At 37.0% G+C, this 20,767-nt stretch overlaps 1 long non-coding RNA gene across 1 annotated transcript in view; it reads left to right on the forward strand.

Moving 5' to 3' along the window:
* The window catches only part of LOC138919303 (uncharacterized), a 31,037-nt gene extending 14,587 nt beyond the window's left edge, over positions 1-16,450 (forward strand). Inside the window, exon 3 of the long non-coding RNA XR_011429368.1 lies at positions 16,289-16,450. This is a non-coding gene — a long non-coding RNA (uncharacterized lncRNA). The remainder of the gene's footprint in view (positions 1-16,288) is intronic.
* Positions 16,451-20,767: the final 4,317 nt, after the last annotated feature.

A 20,767-nucleotide genomic window follows, 5' to 3' on the forward strand; every position in this document is an offset into this window, starting at 1 on the left:
CATTAAGACTAGAGTAAAGCACCAAACTCAGGGTCTGAGACAGGTAGTACCTTCATCCAACTAGGACGTAGATCTTTTTCTCTGTAATAAGTCAGGTCCAGGCTAATCGCCACTCAATTCTGCTAGAGATCACCTGAATTTTCTTAGCCCTTTAGGAAATTTCTAAAGTCCATGCAACTTCAGAGTCTTCTACTGGGATTTTGGAGGGTGTCAAAAATTTGTATTATGATTGTGACATGTTAATTATTCTCATTTCTCATCTTACAATATTATACTAGTCTATTAAGAAATCAATTAGATAAAATGTATAGTTTCAGATATGTAAACCAGGAGACTCAGACATTCTGTTGCAAAATTACATACACTGTCAATTTTGTAAAGTTTCACAATTAAAAGTATGACTTCTAGAAATAAAACGTGCGAGACTGTACTTTCAGAAACATCAAGGGGTTTTAAATTAAGACTTTATTGTTTGAGTGCAGTTAAAAGTTCACAGCAAAATTGTGAGGAAGGTGCAGAGATTTCCCCCATCCCACCTGCCTTCACACATGTCTAGGCTCCCCCATTATCAACAGCCCCACCGGAGGGGTGCACCTGGTATGACTGGCAAACCTACATTAACACATCCTAATCACCCTAAGTCTATGGTTTACCTTAGGCTTCACTGTTGGCATCGTACCTTCTGCGTACATTCTAAGGGTTTGCGTAAAATGTTTAATGACATGTATCCATCCTAAAGTATCATACAGAATATTTTCACTGCCCTACAAATCTTCTGTGCTTGGCTTATACTTCCTCCCCCACCTTCGTTCCCCATCCCGTGACCCCTAGAAACCACTGATGTTTTTACTGTCTCCATAGTTTTGCCTTTTCTAGAATGTCATGTAGTTGGAATCATACAGTATATAGACATTTCAGATTGGCTCATTTCACTTAGTAATAGTCATTTAAGGTCCCTCCATGGCTTGATAGCTCATTTGCTTTTAGCACTAAGTAATAAACCGTTTTCTAGATGCACCTGAGTTTATTTATCCATTAACGTACTGAAAAACATCTTGTTTTCCTCCAAGTTTCAGAAATTATGTATAAAGATGCTTTAAATGTTCATGTACAGGTTTTTGTGTAGACATAAGTGTTTAACTCCTTGTGGCAAACACCAAGGAGCTCATTTGCTGGATCTTATGGGAAGGGTATGTTTAGTTTTGTAAGAAATCTCCAAACTGTCTTTGAAAGTGGCTGTGCCTGTCTTCATTCCCACCAGCAATGCATGAGAGTTCCTGTTGCTCCACATCCTCGTCAGCATTCAATGTTGTCAGTGTTCTAGATTTTGGCTATTGGAATAGGTGTGTAGTGATATGTCATTGTTGTTTTAATTTTCATTTCCCAGGGGAGATAGGATGTGGAGCATGTTTTCATATGCTTTTTTGCCCCCTGTGTATCTTCTTTGGTGAGAAGTCTCTTCTTGTTTTTGGCCCATTTTTTTAATGGAGTTGTTTGTTTTCTTACTGTTGAGTTTTAAGAGTTCTTTGCATATTTTGGATGAGTCCTTTATCAAACATGTCTTTTGCAAATATATTCTCTCAGCCTGTGGCTTGTCTTCTCATTCTCTTGATATTGTCTTTTGCAGAGCAGAAGTTTTTAATTTTAGTAAACTCTACATTTCATTATTTCTTTCTTGGATTGTGTGTTTGATATTGTGTCTAGTGAGGCACTGACATGCCCAAGGTCATCTAGGTTTTCTGCTATGTTATCTTCTAGGAGTTTGATAGTTTTGCATTTTATATTTAGGTCTATGATCCATTTTCAGTTAATTTTTGTGAAGGGTATATGGTCTGTGTCTAGATTCATTTTTTTTTTTTTTTTTTTTTGCATGTGGATGTCCAGTTGCTCCAACACCATCTGTTGAAAAAATTATCTTTGCTCTATTTTATTGTCTTTGCTCCTTTGTCAAATATCAATCGACTATATTTATGAGAGTCTATTTCTGGTCTCTCTTTTGTGTTCCATTGATCTCTTTGTCTATTATTTTGCCAATACTACACTCTCTTGTTTACTGTAGCTTTATAGTAAGTCTTGCCATTGAATAGCATAAGTCCTCCAACTTTGTTCTTGTGTTGGCTATCCTGGGTATTTTGCCTCTCCATTCAAACTTTAGAATCAGTTTGTTGTATCCATAAAATAACTTTCTGGGATTTGAGTTGGGATTGCATTGAATTTAAAGGTAAAGGTGGGAAGAACTGACATCTGACAATATTGAGTCTTCCTATCCATGAACATGGAATCTCTTTTCATTTACATAGTCCTTTTTTAATTTACTTCATCAAAGTTAAGTAGTATTTCTCATTTAGATCTTGTTAATATTTTGTTAGATTTATACCTAAATACTTTATTTTTGGGGGTGGTCATGTAAATTTTTTGTTTGTTTGATGAGGAAGACTGTCCCTGAGCTAACATCTGTGTTAATCTTCCTCTATTTTGTATGTAGGATGCCGCCACAGCATGGCTTGACAAGTGGTGTGTAGGTCTGCACCTAGGATCCGAACTTGCAGGCCCTGGGCCACCAAAGGAGAGTGCACAAACTTAACCACTCTGCTAATGGGACTGGCCACTGGTATTATGTTTTTTTAATTTCAAATCCCATTGCTGGTATATAGGAAAGCAATTGACTTTTGTATGTCAGCCTTGTATTCTACAACCTTGCTATAATTGCTTATTAGTTCCAGGAAATTTCTGTCCATTATTTCAGATATTCTACAAAGATAATCATGTCATCCATGAACAAAGAGAGTTTTATGTCTTATTTCCCAATCTGTATGTCTTTTATTTCCTTTTCTTGCCTTCTTGCTTTAGTAAGAAGTTCCATGATGATGTTGAAAAGGAGTTGTGAGAGGGGACATCCTTGCCTTGTTTCTGATCAGTGGCAAAGCTTCAAGTTTCTCACCTTTAAGTATGACATTAGCTACAGAGGTTTTATAGATATGCTTCACCAAGTTGAGGAAATTCCCCTCTGTTCTTAGTTTACTGAGAGTTTTTATGGTGAATGGGTGCCAGATTTTGACAAATGCTTTTTCTGCATCTATTGATATGATCATGTGATTTTTCTTTTTTAGCCTGTTAATATTATGGATTACATTAATTGATTTTCAACTGTTAAACCATACTTGCATACCTGGGATAAATCTACTTCATCATTGTATGTGATTCTTTTTATACATCATTGGACGAATCTGCGAATATTTTGTTGAGGATTTTTGCTTCTATGTTCATGAAAGATATTGGTTTATAATTTTCTTTTCTAGTAATGTTTAGTACAGTTTCGGCATTAAGGTGATTCTGGCCTGACAGAAGGAGTTAGAAAATATTGAATAATGATTAGGGAAAAAGACATGAAATCTGGATATTTGTTGTCCCACATAATATTTAATGTGGGAACCTAACTGAGCTTCTAGAGGGAAATTGCACAATACTGTGGGGGTCCCCCTGTGACGGGTCCCCCTGGAGTTCTACAGTCTCAGACGTGCCCCCACTGAGCCTCTAGCAGTATATGAATTAGAGTCCAGGTTCTCCTATTCTGGTTCTCAGGAGGTTTCTGCTCATAATCTCTGTCCCTGTCACCTGTCATTCCCTGTATTCGCCTCTCTGTCTCTCCAATTTGGGGGCAGTAGTTTGCTCTGTGTCCTCCCCTCTCTTATGGGTCTAGGAAGAGCTGTTGATTCTTTACTCTGTTCAGTTTTTTAATTTATTGTTAGAATGGAGTGGCGACTTCTAAACTGCTTTATGCAGATCCAGAAACCCCTCTGGGTGTTTTTTAGATGTAAATATATGTAATGCATAACTTCTTTTCATGAAAAATAAATATCAAATGACTTTTTTTATATTCATATATAAATATTAAAGAGGCTATGTGTGCATGTGTGACTAATCTCAATTCTGACTTAAAAGGAAGCTTAAACTAGAAGATCGTTTTATTTAATGATAACTATTCTGCCTTGGGACAGATAATCCTAGTTTGAATAGAAAAATTACTTTAATCCATAGTGCCAGTTAAAAAACAGAAGGCCTTACTATTCGAACTTCCCATACTTCAGATGAAACTGGAGCATATGGAAAGAACAATAGATGGATAGATGGGTAGGTAGGTAGAGGATAGAGAGCAGCTGAATAGGTAGAAATACAAAGGGCATTAATCACAAGGGAAAACAATAATAGTCACAGGAGAAAATAACTAGATATTCTATTCCTGCACTTTTATATCTTCAAACTAAATTATGGAGGTTAATATATTTTATTTTTCCAATGATTTAAATTTTAAATCAAACTATTTGTTCTGCATATAAATGTTTCCTTTGTTAATATATCTATTGTGGCATGATCAAAAAGTTATTCATACACATATTTTAAGGAAAATATTCTATTGAAGCCATTGGTTCATTTTACCTAAATTCCAAAACACTTCTGTCTTACAAAGAAAAAAAAAATAAAGCAGTATGTATACTTTTAAAATGAATGGATGACAATTTTATGTTCATTTATTATTCAGGACAACCAATTTAAATATTTAGTAAATAAGGGCTTCAGAGGCTAAAGGTTTTATTGCACAGGCAATAGCCATAATTTCTGAAATCTTGAGAGATTTCTTGGTGATAAACGCACTATAAAAGTTCATATATAATGGTAACAGAAAACAGAAATGGATAGTTGAAGGTTATAAATGTACTCACAAGTCCTTACACTGCACAAGAATGTAGAAATGGAATTCTTGTGAATGGTTTTATTTTCTAATCATCAATTTTTCCTGATTATTATTATTTAGAACTTAACTTTGTTTTGCATGAACATCAACCACTCCTTTCTCTGTCCTATTCATCCACAATTTCTTTCCAAAAAAACCACCATTAAAAGAAGGTCTACATAGGAATTCTAATTCTTAGCTACACTTGTGTGAACGCACGCCTGAGACTTACTATGCAATGAGGAACTCGAATTTTAGCCAGTGCAATAAAGGTTGTAAAATTCTGCTTCTACATTGAATGTCTGATATGCATCACGCACTATGCAATGTCCTGAGGGATAAAGATGAACCTGACTTTGAGGGGCCTATATTCTATTTGGGAGACAGAAACATAAACAAATAATTATCGTATAATGTAATAAGTGAATAACAGCATAATAAACCAATTGCTATCAATGGAACAGGATAAAATGGGTATTGAGTGATCTCTACAGAGTTTTCAGAGTTTCAAGCCAAGGGTGATTCTTGCATTAGTCCAGGGACCACTAAGGAGAGAAGATGGAAATCACTCCAGGCAATGGATCAACCAGATAAAAACCAAAACTATAAAAGGGTACTACATTTGCTTACATAAATTTTTCAGTGTCACCTAGTGGTTATTCTAAAGTTTAATGGAGAGATTCTTTCTTATATAAGTAACTAAATCTTCTGGTAATTTATTTAGATTACACAAGCTCTCACTGTGATTCTGCAGTTCATAATCAGGTAATATGACTCTCTAATTTAGATCCACTATTTATTATTATGAAAGATGATACTAATGGGATTGTTTTTCATGTGTAAATGTTGTGGAGACAGAAAAAAACCCAGCCATTTGGTTACAACCCATAGTGACATAAGTTATGCTTCAGTCACCCAGACTGTGAGCTGTTTATGCAAGGATAAAAATTGTTCATAATTCTGTGGGAGATATGCTGCCATACAATGTGTTTAGGTATATATGTATAGTGTTTAGGTTTCAATTCTAAAACAATGATACTGCTAGTCTTGTAGAGTTGAGTGGAGAGAAAATGGCAAGAGTTAGTAAGCTTTGTTAAGAGGCTTAAAAGTTACTCCTCAGGCAAGGGAAACAAATGAAAAAATACACAAATGGGACTTCATCGACTAAAGATCTTCTGCACGGAAAAGGAAACCATCAACAAAACAAAAACACAACCCACCAACTGGGAGAAAATATTTGCAAATCATATATCTGATAAGGGGTTAATGTCCAAAATATATAAAGAACTCATACAACTCAACAACAGAAAAACAAACCTGGTCAAAAAATGGGTGGAGGATATGAACAGATATTTTTCCAAATAGTTAACAGGCACATGAAAAGATGTTCAACACTACTAATTATTAAGGAAATGAAAATCAAAACAACAATGAGATATCACCTTATCCACATCAGAATGGCTATAATTAACAAGACAAGAAAAAAAAAATGTTGGAGGGGATGTGGAGAAAATGGAACCCTCACACATTGCTGGTGGGAATGAAAACTGCTGCAGTCACCGTGGAAAAAACCGTATGGAGATTTCTCAAAAAAAGTAAAAACAGAAATATCACACAACCCAGCTACCCCACTGCTGAGTATCTATCCAAAGAACTTGAAATAAACAATTCAAAGAGATTTATGCACCCCTATGTTCACTACAGCATTATTCACAATAACCAAGACATGGAAGCAACCCAAGTGCCCATCAATTGAGGAATGGATAAAGAAGATGTGGTATATATTTACAACAGAATATTACTCAGCTATGAAAAGGACTAAATTGTTCCATTTGCAACAACATGGATGGATCTTGAGGGTATTATGTTAAATTTAATAAGCCAGACAGAGAAAGATAAACACTGTGTGATTTCACCCTTATATGGAAGATAAACAAATACATGGACAAAAAGAACAGATTAGTGGTTATCAGAGGGCAAGGAGGTTGGGAGGGTGGGCATAATGGGTAAAGCGGCCAAACATATAGTGACTGACAAATGATAAGGTACAGCTGAAATTTCACAATGTTATAAATAATTATGATCTCATAAAATAATTTTTAAAAAGTAGGAATACCATATGATCCAGCTGTTCCACTTGTAGGTATTTACCCAAAGAATATGGAATCATTAGGTCAAAAAGATATATGCACTTCAATGTTCACTGCAGAATTATTCGCAATAGGCAAGACTTGGAGACAACCCAAGTGCCCATCAATGGGTGAATGGATAAAGATGTGGTGTGTGGTGAATGGCTAAAGAAGATATATATACACACAATAGAATACTACTCATCTGTAAAAAAGACAAAATTGTTTCATTTGCGACAATATGGTTGGACCTTGAGGGTATTATGCTAAGCGAAATAAGTCAGACAGAAAAAGATAAATAGCGTACGATTTCGTTTATATGTGGAAGATAAACTAACAATCAAAAACACAGATAAGGATAACAGATTGGTGATTACCAGAGGGGAAGGAGGTGGGGAGAGGGCAAAAGGGATAAAGGGGCACATATGTATGGTGACGGATAGAAACCAGACTATTGGTGGTGAACATGATGCAGTCTATACAGAAGCTGAAACATAGTAATGTAAACCTGAAATTTACACAGTGTTAAAAAACAATGTGACCTCAATAAAACAAAAAAAAGTTACTCCACTTGAGGGCTTCATTACACATCTTCCTATCCTTCTCCCATTACTCATGTCATTTTTTGTTTTGTCATTCTCAATGCCTTTCATGGAGTATAATTTAAAATATGCCGAAATTAGCTAATAGTAGTTTATTATGTGACAGGTGCTGTTTTAACTATGTTACCTGCTATAATTTATCTAACCCTTACAACACATGACATAGCTACTCCTTCCATTTTGAAGTTGAGAAAACAGGTACAGAGAATCCTTGTTTTGTCTGAAGGAGCATAATTTTAACAGTTTATTGATCGATCATCACTGTCATTCACTTCCAGATTCACTGTGTCGATTGCTGTGATTTTCACGGGCACCATCAAGCCTTCGAATGGAATCATATCTGATATAAGTAATTAGCAGTTATGTTAAATATAATGTATTTTTATGCTATAGTGAGTTTTGTTAAGATAAAGAAATCTATTTAATGTGCAGGAATTATAGACCTTCAGTTTTACCCAAATATTTAAGAAAATGCAGTATGATAAAGAGGTAAAAAAATATTTTGCAGTAATACAGTGCACCTCAAATAATGGTAAACTTTGTTTAAAACAAAGTAAAAATGTGAATGTCAAACATTTACATTGCCAAAGGTTATCAAATGAAGGAAGCTAAAATATGATGCAATGTCAAGATCGTAAGAAACTTTATTTATCTACCTGAACCATGCATTGAGGGTTGAAACTATTCACCCCCACACACACTCAGAGATGTGACAAATAATTTTCTGGTAACTTTTCAGGGAACTCATTGTTCTTAGTGTTGAGCCATGATCTTTTTATTCGCATCTTAGGCCACTACGTCCGAAGGAAAATCTTCTGTAGGCAGAAAATGGAGTCCACTCTGAAGTAAGTTTAAGAACAGAAATCAGAATGACATGGATGAGCTAGAAAATGATAAAAAAAAAAAGTTATCAGTGAAGAAAAGAAGACATATGACAAATATGAAAGAAAATGAGAAGAGGATTAAGAGGATTACTAAGCAAAGCTGAGTTCATAAAAGGCTAAAGTGACAACAACAAAAAAATTGCTGTATAGAATGGTAGAGAATGCCAAAATATATACAGGGATCCGAGCAGCACACGATATTCATCTTGTGTGTACCTATAGCTAGCAGATCTTTAATTATTAACTAATTATCTATCAGCTAATTACTATTTTGTTATTAACTATTAGCTCTACTGCTAATTTTCATATGATTATTTTATATAAAGCTATTTTGTTATAAACTCAGACTTCCTATATTTATAAAATGCGTGAAAAACAATGTCTGTTTCAATTATCTTTATGTGTTGATAACAACCTTGGTTTATAATCCAATCCTTGTTAATTTATGGTTTAGGTGATCAGATGATGTTAACATTTAGTTTGGCTTTGATCTTACAGTTCTCTGCAGACATAGCAGAGTATGGCAGTTCAACCACGTTAAGTAAAGGTAATGTCTGCATTGCTACTCAAGTACATAATTATCAGTACCTGTAAAATATTCTAGAGATGGGCCCGGGCCCGGTGCCACAGTGGTTAAGTTCGCACATTCCGTTCCGCTTCTCGGCGGCCTGGGGTTCATCGGTTCAGATTCCGGGTGTGGACATGGCACTGCTTGGCACGCCATGCTGTGGTTAGCGTCCCACATATAAAGTAGAGGAAGATGGGCACGATGTTAGCTCAGGGCCAGGCTTCCTCAGCAAAAAAAGAGCAGGACTGGCAGTAGTTAGCTCAGGGCTAATCTTCCTCAAGAAAAAAAAAAAAAAAAAATTCTAGAGATGGCTGTGATCCCAATAATTTTAAAGAAATTTTAACAAACAAAAAATATTCTCTCAAAACTTGAGACTGGGCCAAAACTAGACTTTTTATTTTTAAATGCATATTTTTGTTGTGTCATTGTTTTGGAGAATAAACTTTTATAAAGAGATACATTGATTATTTGCAGTATGTACAAAAACCGGAGTTTTTTCACTGCTGAGAGTACTGTTGAAGTATATATGTTTCCTGATTTTTTTGAGTGGATCCTAATGAGTGATTTCCAGACTGAGTGCTATGTTATTGATGAAAGAAGCTTTTCAAAGCAAAATAAATACTTATTCCATGTTTTATTTCTGAAAGAATTTATAAAATAATCACATATTTTAACTTTCCAAAGTTACCTCAAGATAATATCTTCTAGGAATAACTATTTTCATTCAAAGACGTAAAACACAAGAGTTCTAATTTTGGAATAAGAAATTCTCTAGCTGATTATAACAATGCAATAACGTGAGCAAGCCACGGTGTGGGACCAGATACATCAGTTATAAGAACCCTCATTGACGTTGAAGTGCTCTAGAAAAAGACAGGCTGAGCCTCCAACTGTCTAAGGGCCTCCAATGTCAGCCCAGGTAATTAGAAAAAGAAATTTGGGGATACAAAATTACTCTAGGATTACTACTGGGATTTACCTGATTTGGGGAGGGGACAATTCCTGTCTGGGTGCCTCCTGCCGGAAGGATGGGAGCTAAGGACTCAAGTGATTTATGGAAATTCAGGGACTTTGCTTATGTGGCTAAATGGTGTGATACTTACAGCTTGTTAGTTTCCCTGAGGTGACAAGCCAACGTGGGATAACAACTTTTAGAAGGCTCTCCTCTTGGTTTCGGAGGCTTTCTTGTGCATCTGCCACACCCTAGTTGCCCACTGGTGACCATTGTTGAGACCAAGGCAAATAGGGAAACAAATACGCCTCCTCCATAGGCAATTTGTCCTAAGTTCATTTTGCTTGTTTACTTGATTTGCAGGGGTCATAGCATCAACACTAAAATCTGGATCACATTTTTAAGAGTTATACGACAATACAATTGAAGCTATAATCCTAATTTACATCTTATTACAAAAGATGACACTGCTGTACATTTTAGAATGGGAAAATATTTCATACATCAGGTTTTAAAATTTTTATCTGGGAAGAATTTTATATTTGCAAAAAAATTGTAAATTTAATGCAGAAACTCTTGTATACCCTTCAATCCATTTTCCTTAACGTTAACATCTTACATTTCATGGTAACATTGCCAATACTAAGAATGAACATTAGTATAATACTACTAACTAAACTAGAGACTTTATTAAGATTTCACTAGTTTTTACATTAATGCCATTTTTCTGTCCCAGCATACCACAATGTATTTAGACACATCAGTAATTTTAAGTTCCTTTTGACTTTCATGAAATTTTAGTCCAATTTACAGTCTGAGTTTATGAGCTACATCCTCTCCAGGCCAAGCTGAATTTCAGTTCCGTGGTACCTGATAGTCTTGTCAATTTAAATCGTACATTTTGCTCATGTTTGAATATCCTGATGAGTGATGAAGATGATTTTTCTATGCCACGGATAAAAACATATTTCATCTATTTTTAGGTAATACATCTGGAGTTTTCCTATTGATTTCTTATTTTTAAGCTATTTTTATATAAAAATACACAGAAGTGCTTGAAGTCAAAGATATTTCAATTTACATGAGATTGTTTTCCCTTTTCTCTAGACATTTTCAAGTTCTCTGGAAAGAAAGAATTTAATTTAATTATATTAAATACTTTAACTGATCGAGGGGAAAAAAAGTGTTTTCCCTGTTTCTTCGCTTGTACTACAAATCTCCACATTCCTCTCTCATTTCAAATTTGCCTTTTTCATGTTCTCATCTGGTGTTGCTGAAATCAACACTGATGCATTCTCTGAGATACAAACACATTATATCATCCCAACTCTCCTGCATTCCTTCCTCCATCTTTGATCACCACCAAACATCTCTAGTCAGTTATTTGTGATTCCAGCTCAAAGTTTCACCCGTGTCTAAGCCCTCACCACAGGAGAGTTTAGATGTGGGTCTTCGTTGCCTCAGTTCAATCTTTCTTGTGTCTTACCTAGATGAGCTCAACAAACTCCTGCTCTGATTTCCTGGCATTAAATCACTCAACTCAGGCCTCTTTCATAATTTCCAGAGTGAAGAGAATAAAGCAAAGTGAACAGATAGTGAGATGGGGGTTATATTTTAGATGGCATAAACCATACAGATTTATCTGATGAGGGGACATTTGACCAAAGACCTCAAGAAAGAACCTAAGTGAAATTTACAGATTCCTAGGGAAATACATTCTAGGCATTGCATTTAGGACTCTCCAAAGGCCTTGGGGGTCTACTGGGCATTTAAAGAATTCAATGAGCCAGTATGGCCAAAGCACAAATGTGCAAGAAGAGGAGTAGGAAGTGGAATCTGAGAAGACAGGAAGGGAGCAGGGGGCACAAATGATCAAAAGGTTGAAGGAAGTGGTAAGAGTTTGTGGTTTTCCTCTTGGTAAGATGGGAAGCCATAGTAGGGATGTAAGCACAAGTTAACATGATGTAAATTACATATTAATACAATCACTGAGGCTGTTTTATATGTTAAAGGTAGGTACAAGTGGAAGAGGCAATTCTGAGAAATGTTCAGATTCTCTCTCTCAATCTGCACTGTTTTTGATGGGAAAAGAAAGCTTGTGTGCTGAAGTCCTAAGATTTATCTTACTAACTCTTATGTGTGCAGTTGTTCAGAGGAGAATGGCTGGGGAAATGCCTGAGTATAGTTAGAATAATATGCAGAAATTGGTGCTTAAAGTCATAGGGCTTGAGGAGACTCCAAAAGGAATGAAGAGAAATCCAAAGATTGATCCATTTGGGGTACGAGTTCAGATGATGGAAGAGAACCTTGCAGTATTGCTGTTCCTGTGGTGACTGAAACAGAGAATAGGGTTGATGGGATTTGTGTCATTGGTGCCTAGTACAACTTGTGGTTTCAAGCTCGTGAGTAGTGGTGAGGGAGCAGAAATAAAGGGAGGAGTTTTGCCAGGCGCACATAGAGGTGGGTGGACTGCCCTGAGCATTGGCTGAAGGCTATGCAGAGACCAGCGGTGGTCAGCCCCAGTTGAACAGGAAGGCTTCTGTGGATCTTCAGCTCAGTGACTCCAACAGCAGTGTTAAGATTGGTGAAGGAGCTGGTTCAGACTCTCCTCCCCTCCCTTACCTGGCAACTCTTAGCAATCTTAGTAGGCTCTTTTCTATTTTCCTTTCTCTGGTCCCAATTGTTCCTCAGGGCTATGTTTTTTGTCTTATTGTGTATAAAACCTTTATACCATCTCTATTTCCATGGCCTCATTTTCCACCTTGATACTTAGAACTTCCAACATGTATCTTTATTTTAGATTTTTCTGCTAATCTTGACCTTATATCTATCAAGGGATGACTCATAATACTACTAAGAAAATGTGTTTAAAATGAACTGCTTCCTGCAAATCATTAAATAAAAGACAGAACGCACACTTTGAAGATGAAAAAAAATTTGAACACATATATATCACAAAAAAGGTATCCAAATGACTAATAAGTATGTAAAAAAGATTCAAAACTTCATCCTTCCAGGAAAATGCAAATTAGAACCATATTGGATAAGCTACTACAAATTCAACAGAATGGCTAAAATGGAAAGATGGTAAATTCAAATGATGTCAAGAATGTAGGGCAATTGGTACTCTTGTATGTTGCTGGGAGGAGTTTAATTTTTCCATGGGATGAAGAAACATAGTTTAAGATCTCGACCTAACAAAAAAACACTAAGAGGGAATGGGTAACTCTGAGTGTAAAATGACGTCTACTGGGTGGATTTTCCTTTTGACTTTTCAGTCTTTATACTTAATTCTTATACAGAAAATAGGAATGATTTTAGTAGGCGTCCAGAGACGCAAGTAAAGTTAAAAAGATACATAAATGTACATGCCCAAAATCATTGTGATTTATCTAAATTCTGAAACTTTGAGAATAAGTCATGATGTTGAAATTTTTCATAATTTAACGACAGAGGGATGCGAAGGCTAGGTTCCTCCCAAACACTTCCCCTCCAGTGGCAGATTTATTGTATGTAATGACTTCAAGTCATTACAGGTGCTTCAGAGTTTCACACAAAGAGACCAAGGCAGGGTACCCATCCACAGTTAATGATGATACGATGACAATGATGATGTCATTTAAGCAATTGGAAAAATAATTTAGAATAGTTAAATTAGCACTCTGTCATTACAGGAAATTCTCAAGAATAGTAGGAAAGCTTGTGGACATTTTTCACATGCACTATAAGGTATACATAATATCACCCTAATAGGATATAATTTAGAGAGCCAATGGAAATGCCACAGACTTATATGGCTGGTGGCGATTACTAAAGGTCACCTGGTCCATATTCTCCTTCCTTTAGGAAAACTTATACCTAAATCTTCCCAGATGACTCATTTCTAAAAACACCCTGAGGTTCTCTGCCCTCACTATAAATATGCATGCAGGTTTCTCTTCTGTGAGAAATATCTTCTTCATGGCTACTCTAAATCACCACACACCTGTTTAAATTAAGACTTTGATATGAAGCTGAACTAAATTAATCATATGTTTATGTTGTAGACTAATGCCTTGTTCCGATTCAGATTTAACAAACAAAAAGGGGAAGAGTAACAACAAACCTGCCAGCATCACTGCCTTCAATTTTTCTCAAATGCGGAAACGGAGGCTCAGAGAGTCAGTGTTTAACTTCAACCACACATTTTATAAATGGCTAAGCAAGTAGGTAGGACTAGATCCTAGGTTTTCTAACAACGCTCTATTTTTACCAGCATTCTTTAATATTTTTATAAGTATTATCAGCTGCATTTTAGATTCAGCTTAAAAACAAGTTTCAAGAACAGTACTGCAAAAACAACTCTGAACATAAACGAACATCAATAAAAGAGAACTATGAAAGAATAGAATCTTTTGAAAAAAATTAAAACATGTAACAAATGAATTCTTTATAAAAAAAGGTGATACACCAAAACAGATTAGGTGCATCATGGCAACTGTTCAAAATGAACAAAAGCCTTAATTTTTATGGACTCAAATAAGGAGAGGTTTTCAATGGCTTCAAAAATAACGGAAATCTCAAAATAAGAAATATCTATGAATTATCTTTGAAAATAACCTATGTACATGCTGAATAAATCATAAGCCTGTTTATATAAACCTGTTTATGTAGAAAACCAATAAAAGCACTGCAGATACAGTTTCCTTTTGGCATAAGGTGACTTTGAAGTTCACCAGAGTTTAACATGTTGAGTGTGAAATAAACATCAGGGTAACGCAGTTTCATCATAGGAACATAATCTGAAAACAAGCTTAAAAAAAAATGGGAAGAGCATTTTCCTAAATATCTGAGTGTATGAGATGCATTTGGTGGTATAATGGTTAAGATTCAGCACTCTCATCGCCAAGACCCAGGGTCATGTCCCAGTAGGGGAACCATGCCACTCATCTGTCAGTTGTCATACTGTGGTGACTGCATGTTGCTGTGATGTTGAAAACTATGCCACCAGGATTTCAAATACCAGCAAGTCACCCATGGTGGACAGGTTTCAGCAGAGCTCCCAGACTAAGACAGACTAGGAAGAAGGATCCGGCCACCCGTTTCTGAAAAACTGGTCATGAAGACTCTATGAAGAGCAGGGGAGTGTTGTCTGATATAGCGCTGGAAGGTGAGAGGATGGTGCAAAAAGACCATGCAAGGTTGTGCTTTGCTGTCCACAAGATCGTGAGGAGTCAGAATTGACTCAATGGCATTAACAAAGACTAATGAAATGCGCTGGAAAATATCAATATCTGTAGACTGCTTAGGCATCCAAAGAATAACACACATATCTGAAAAGAGGACTCAGACTTTCTAAAACTATGGTTGACCCCAAAGCTAAGCTTTTGAAGAGCTTCTCTTTTCACTCTCCACTTTTTCCCTTGCTCTTTTTAATCAGAGTCATGGATTTTCTATGTATTCACCAATAAACTTTCAAATGTTCACTTAAGCCGAGTTATTTCCAAATACACGTGGCCAACTGCTCTCTCTCGGATGTCAGTAGGCATCTCAAACTCATTGTATGAAAAAAATCTCCCATTTTTCCTCCTTAGCCTCAATTTCATCTCAAAAAAAAAGAACTTACATTTTTCTCTTCCTCCGATTAAGCGGCCTTATGTCATTCCTGATGCCTCTCTCATATCACATATTCAGTGTGTCAGAAATACCTGTTGCCTCTGCCTTCAGAATATAGCTCAAACGTAACTACTTCTTAACCAGCTCTACTGCAAACACCCTGGTTCCATCACTATCATTCCTCAGGTAGCCTCCAAACTGGTTTACTATTTCCAAACTTCCCCCCATTTAATTTACTCTCAAAAGAGAAGCTATAATAATCCTGTTAGTAATTCATACTGTATCACTCCGTGTGCTCAAAATCTTTCCATGCTTCCCTTTTCCATGCAGAATAAAAGCCAAATTTTTTACTTGCATCAGCCCACAGAAATTTCTCCCTCGTACTTCTTACTTCACCTCTTCCTTTAATGCTGACTACTCTTCTCTATCCGCTCCGGTCATAAGGGCTTTTTTTGTCACTTGCTGACCATACAAGACACACTGCAGCCCTGCAGCCCTTGTTCTTGCTGTTCTTTCTGCGTGGAATGCTCTTGCGCGAGATATCGACATGTAAGTCAGCGTCTCTGCAGCAAACTAACGGCGCAGCAAACGAAGGGGAAAGGAGGCAGGTCTCCTTACAGAGGGACTAATTACTAAGGCTTGGGCAAGGTGCAGGGGAACCCTTCAGCAGAAGGCAAGAAATACTTCCTATTTTCTTTCTCCACTAATAAATTATGTTATTTATTATCTATTACCTCACTCCCTCAGCAAAAAATAAATAAATAACCAAAGCAAATCGGGGTAGGAAGAAACTGACTTTCTTTTCTGTCTGCTTTTCTACCCTCAGGATTTAGTTACAATGTGAATCACAAAGTGCTCAACAAACACAGAATGGATGAGGAGAAGAAGAAATAGGAGGAGGAGGAAGCAGCGGAGGAGGAGCGGTAGCAGCAGCAGCAGCCCTGGTATTAATAGTAGTTGTAAAAGCAATGCTTTAAAATGTCCCGGGCATTGTTGTGTTAAATGCTTTAATTGCATCCTTTTACTTCATCGTCATTACAACCCATGAGATAGGGACATTTATTTTCCTCATCATAGAGAGTAGGAACCTGAGGTTCCAAGAAGTAAGACCACCCAGGGAGCACCTGGTCAGCAGGATGAAGATGAGAGAGGGGCGTGCGCCGTGCGGTCCCTGCTTCCTCCCCGAGGAGCGGTGTGCGTCTCAGCTGACACTAGTTCACTTGTCTCTCTCTCTGCAGAGCAAGTGTTAGGCAGTGACCCGACGATACATCAGGCTCCTGCAAACCCTCTGTATTAGTTTCCCAGGGCTGCCAGAACAAATGATCACAACCGTGGTAGATTAAAGCACAGGAACGCGTGCTCTCACAGTAGAGTCCTGGATGCCTTAGGCCAAAATCAGGTGTCGGCAGGGCCATGCTCCCTGAAAGGCTCTGGGGCGATCCTGCCTTGTCTCTTCCAGCTCTGATGGCTCCAGCTTTCCTTGACTTGTGACAGAATAATAGAAATCTCCACCTTTGTCTTAAAATGGCCTTTTCCCGGTGGCTGTGAGGGTCCTTTTCTGTCTCTTATAAAGATACTTTCATAGGATTTAGGGCCCAATCTGATCCAGTATGATCTCATCTTGATCTTTACCTTCAAAGTATTGCAAAGCCTCTATTCCAGAGTAAGTTCACACTCTGAGGTTCTGGTAGCCGTGAATTTTGGGGAAGACATTATTCAATCCATTAAACTTCTTTGTAGTGACTGAGCCTCAGACCTTCCAACCCTGTCTGCTTACCTCCGTGAGGACTGGACTGGAGGAGAGACAGCTCATCAGCTCTGAATTATTGCACCATCACCTAAATTCCCATGCCACCTGTAGTATCCAGCACATTGCCTTCCATTGACACCGGGATATGGTTTGATCGATGCTCCTCTTCTAAGAACCAAAGCACCCCGCCAAGGTCCCAGAGGAAAATCTCTATTTAATAATGTATGGTTCATGCTCGGCACTTCCAGTTTTTAACAATAAGGATGTTCTGATATTTTAAAAGCCCTTCGGCTATAAGGTCTATAAAATGTTAGATGATTTTTTTTTTAAGCCTATGACTTTTCTGGTATGAGAAAAGAAAATTCCCAAAAGCCAAAAACAAAAGTGAATCAGAAATCCTGACAGGTAAGCACACTCTGAATCGGGGGCATGGCCTGAGGGCATGCTGAACCCAGGGAAAGCAGAAATTTTGTTTTAATTATTGGAGAAAACATGAGAAGTAAACACTAAGGCCCCTGAAAGGGGGGAAGAAAGTTTAGCAAACACTGTGGAAAAACAGACACCCCCAAATTCTATACTTCTCAGTTAAGGAAGGAAGAAACAATATTCTATATTTCAAAGGATGATGGAAAGGAAAATATAGCCCTTGAAAATTCAGGATCATAATCTAGATCTCAGATATACAGTAGACTTTCAGATTAAAAGTCACCAATTTCAAGGGCATTTAATTTTTGAGAAACTATCAAAGTAAGAGCACTGAAAATAAAAATTAATACTGATGTGTGTGCAAAGTGTTTATTGCAGCAAAATACATACTTAAAAATCAAAGCATAATCAACTTAAATAGTCCTCAGTTGGCTTGCTGACTGGTTGAATAAATTATGATAGAAAATGAAATATTGAGAGTGTATTAGACTGTGTTGCTGAAAGAAAAGTGAGATTGAAGTTCTCACTTCCCAGACAGAAAAGTAGTCTAGGAAGATTCAAAGAAATAGAGTTTCATGGTCCCCAAAGTTGAAGGAGCTAGGTCTCCTTCTGGACTGTTCCATCGGATGGTTGGTATCATTCCTGGAAATTAAAAATACGTAGTTGATGTGTCCAAGCTAAATGGGACAACGGATAGTCTCAGAATAAATGTGTGGCAGGCACGGCCTAAAAGCAAAACAGGTCTTCATAAGACAAAGGAATGAGAATAAAAGATAGAAGGTGGGAACCTGTGGGATGGATGACTGAGGACAAACTAGATGTCCTCTAATAACTAAACTCTTAAAATGCGACAGAAGCTTAACATAAGAAAGGGAGAAACTCTAACTCTTGGAGAGAGTCCAAAAATAATGAATATTAAGCTTGAAATAAAGTATATAATTATACATATATGTATATAAATGCATATATACACACATATAATATACATGTGTATATAAGATACATTTTCCTTCACATAAACATTTAAGTATTGTATTTATTCATTTAGAATATATGTATATAATAGCTAATGCACACCTCAAGTTGCAGATTGAGATTTGTACACACCATATAGCTATATATATATATAACTAAAAATTTATCTATAACATCTCCTTGGTACAAATAAATATCAGTCTCAGAATAATGTATAGAGTATAATTACATTCAGTAAGAGTCTTACTTTGGATTTCCTTCAAAACAAACTTGGAGACAAAGAATTGAGCGCAGGTAGGTTATTTGGGAGGTGATTCTTGGAAACACAAATGAAGACACAGGGAAAGTGAGACCTAGAAAGGAAAGAAGTCATAAACGGTGTGGGATGTCAATGATTCTGTTATAGATAAGGACAATGGGCCTCAGCCCTGTTCGAGACCCTTGGAAATTGTCTGGCTTGCCTCATAAGGTCCCACTAGGGGACAAAGAGAAAGGGGTATTTATCTACAGACTCTTTTCCCTCTGTTGTGTGCGAATCCTATCCCCCACAACCGCCCAGTGATTTCCAACGTGTTTTGGTTACACAAACATCCATGGCGCTAGTACAAGCCTGTAGACCCAAAAGAGGAGATCCAAGTAGCTGAGGTGAGCGGTTGTCAGTGTGACGGCCTGCAGCAGCTTCCCGCAAATGCAGGTGACTCATGGACCTTGGGGACTGTGGAGCATCAAGAGCGTCTGCGATGGTGAGGGGCAGAAGGATAAAATACCCACCTGTTCATTGAGTTTGAAGCTGTTTTCATGAGCCTAGAGAGTGACATGGAAGGATACATTTAAATTTTTTGTCTTGTCAGTCAGAGAAGAGGTTAGAGAGTTTGGTAAGTTTTTCTTTACATATCTTTGCATTGCTTGACTTGTTGCTATAAGCATATATTATTTTTGATATTAAATATAACAGCTATCCATTTGGGAGAATATTTTGACTACTTTGATGGTTCATCCACTAAACATAACAAATTTAATAGACATGTTTTGATTTCTGGAATTCATTGAGTTAATCAGGTAACATCATTCCATGGGATAAGAGAAGCTGTAACAAAGAAATTCAGTGAGCCGTTCTGTAGGAGATGATTCCATTACAGAAATATAGCGAGTGAGTGTGATGAGTAACCAAAATCTTATTTCCATGTCTTGAAAGATTTTCTGGTTACTTAATCCCCACTCATCTGTTCTTGCTAAAATAATATTGTTTAAAATATGCTGATCTTTCTAACTGGGGCAAATGGAGAAAAAGAAGCAATCTAGACGATAGGAGGAAATAGTTTTCACCTGCACTCAAAACGAGAAGCTGAGCTTTGCCAAGTGTAAGACTATATGAGAAAGAGTGTATGGTAAAATGACGGCTACATTGATTAATATTTGCTTGCCTGACTAACTGAATGAAGAAATTCAATCAGTTAATCAGTTTTATGATGACAAAATTTGGAAATCTGGAAATAACTGTGATTCACGATGAATTCTCAAATGCATAAACCATTAATTTTTAGCATAATGAAAATCTACCCTATTAGGAGACCATACATTTGTTTAACCCCAAAATCTCAGAGGCCTACTGCAAGGCTTTTCCCTTGTTCATATCAAGGATCAATAAGGATCAGGCATTCCTCTCTGGCACGGACCTCCAAGCAGTGACTTTGGGATTTGGATTCCTTCCATGGAGTTGCTTCATCATTTCAAAATTCTTTTTTTCCAGCCAAGTGGAAAGGGAAAGAGAGAGCAGGGATGATAGCCCAGATTTTTTTTTTTTGGTCAGGCCTGAAAGTGACTTTTATCACTTCTGCACACATTTCCTCAGCCAGGATCTAGTTCCATAGTCCCAATCCAAGTGGAAAAGAGGCTGAGAACTGTAACCAGAGTAAGAGGAATTGGGATGGGTGCACTTCTAGCTAGTGTTTGTCATAGCTACTGAAGTGTCCCCACTACCATCCTAACACCAAAAATGTGGACTGATTACCACAGAGAGAATTCAATCTATACGTTATTTAAATATGAATCAGAACATGGCATTATTCTACAACATAAACATCACTAATTTAGTTCAGGTTCATATCAAGGTCTTGATTTAAACAGGTGTGTGGTGGTTTAGAGCAGACATGA

Source organism: Equus caballus, chromosome 20, assembly GCF_041296265.1.
Source record: "Equus caballus isolate H_3958 breed thoroughbred chromosome 20, TB-T2T, whole genome shotgun sequence".
NCBI classification, from domain to species: Eukaryota; Metazoa; Chordata; class Mammalia; order Perissodactyla; family Equidae; genus Equus; species Equus caballus.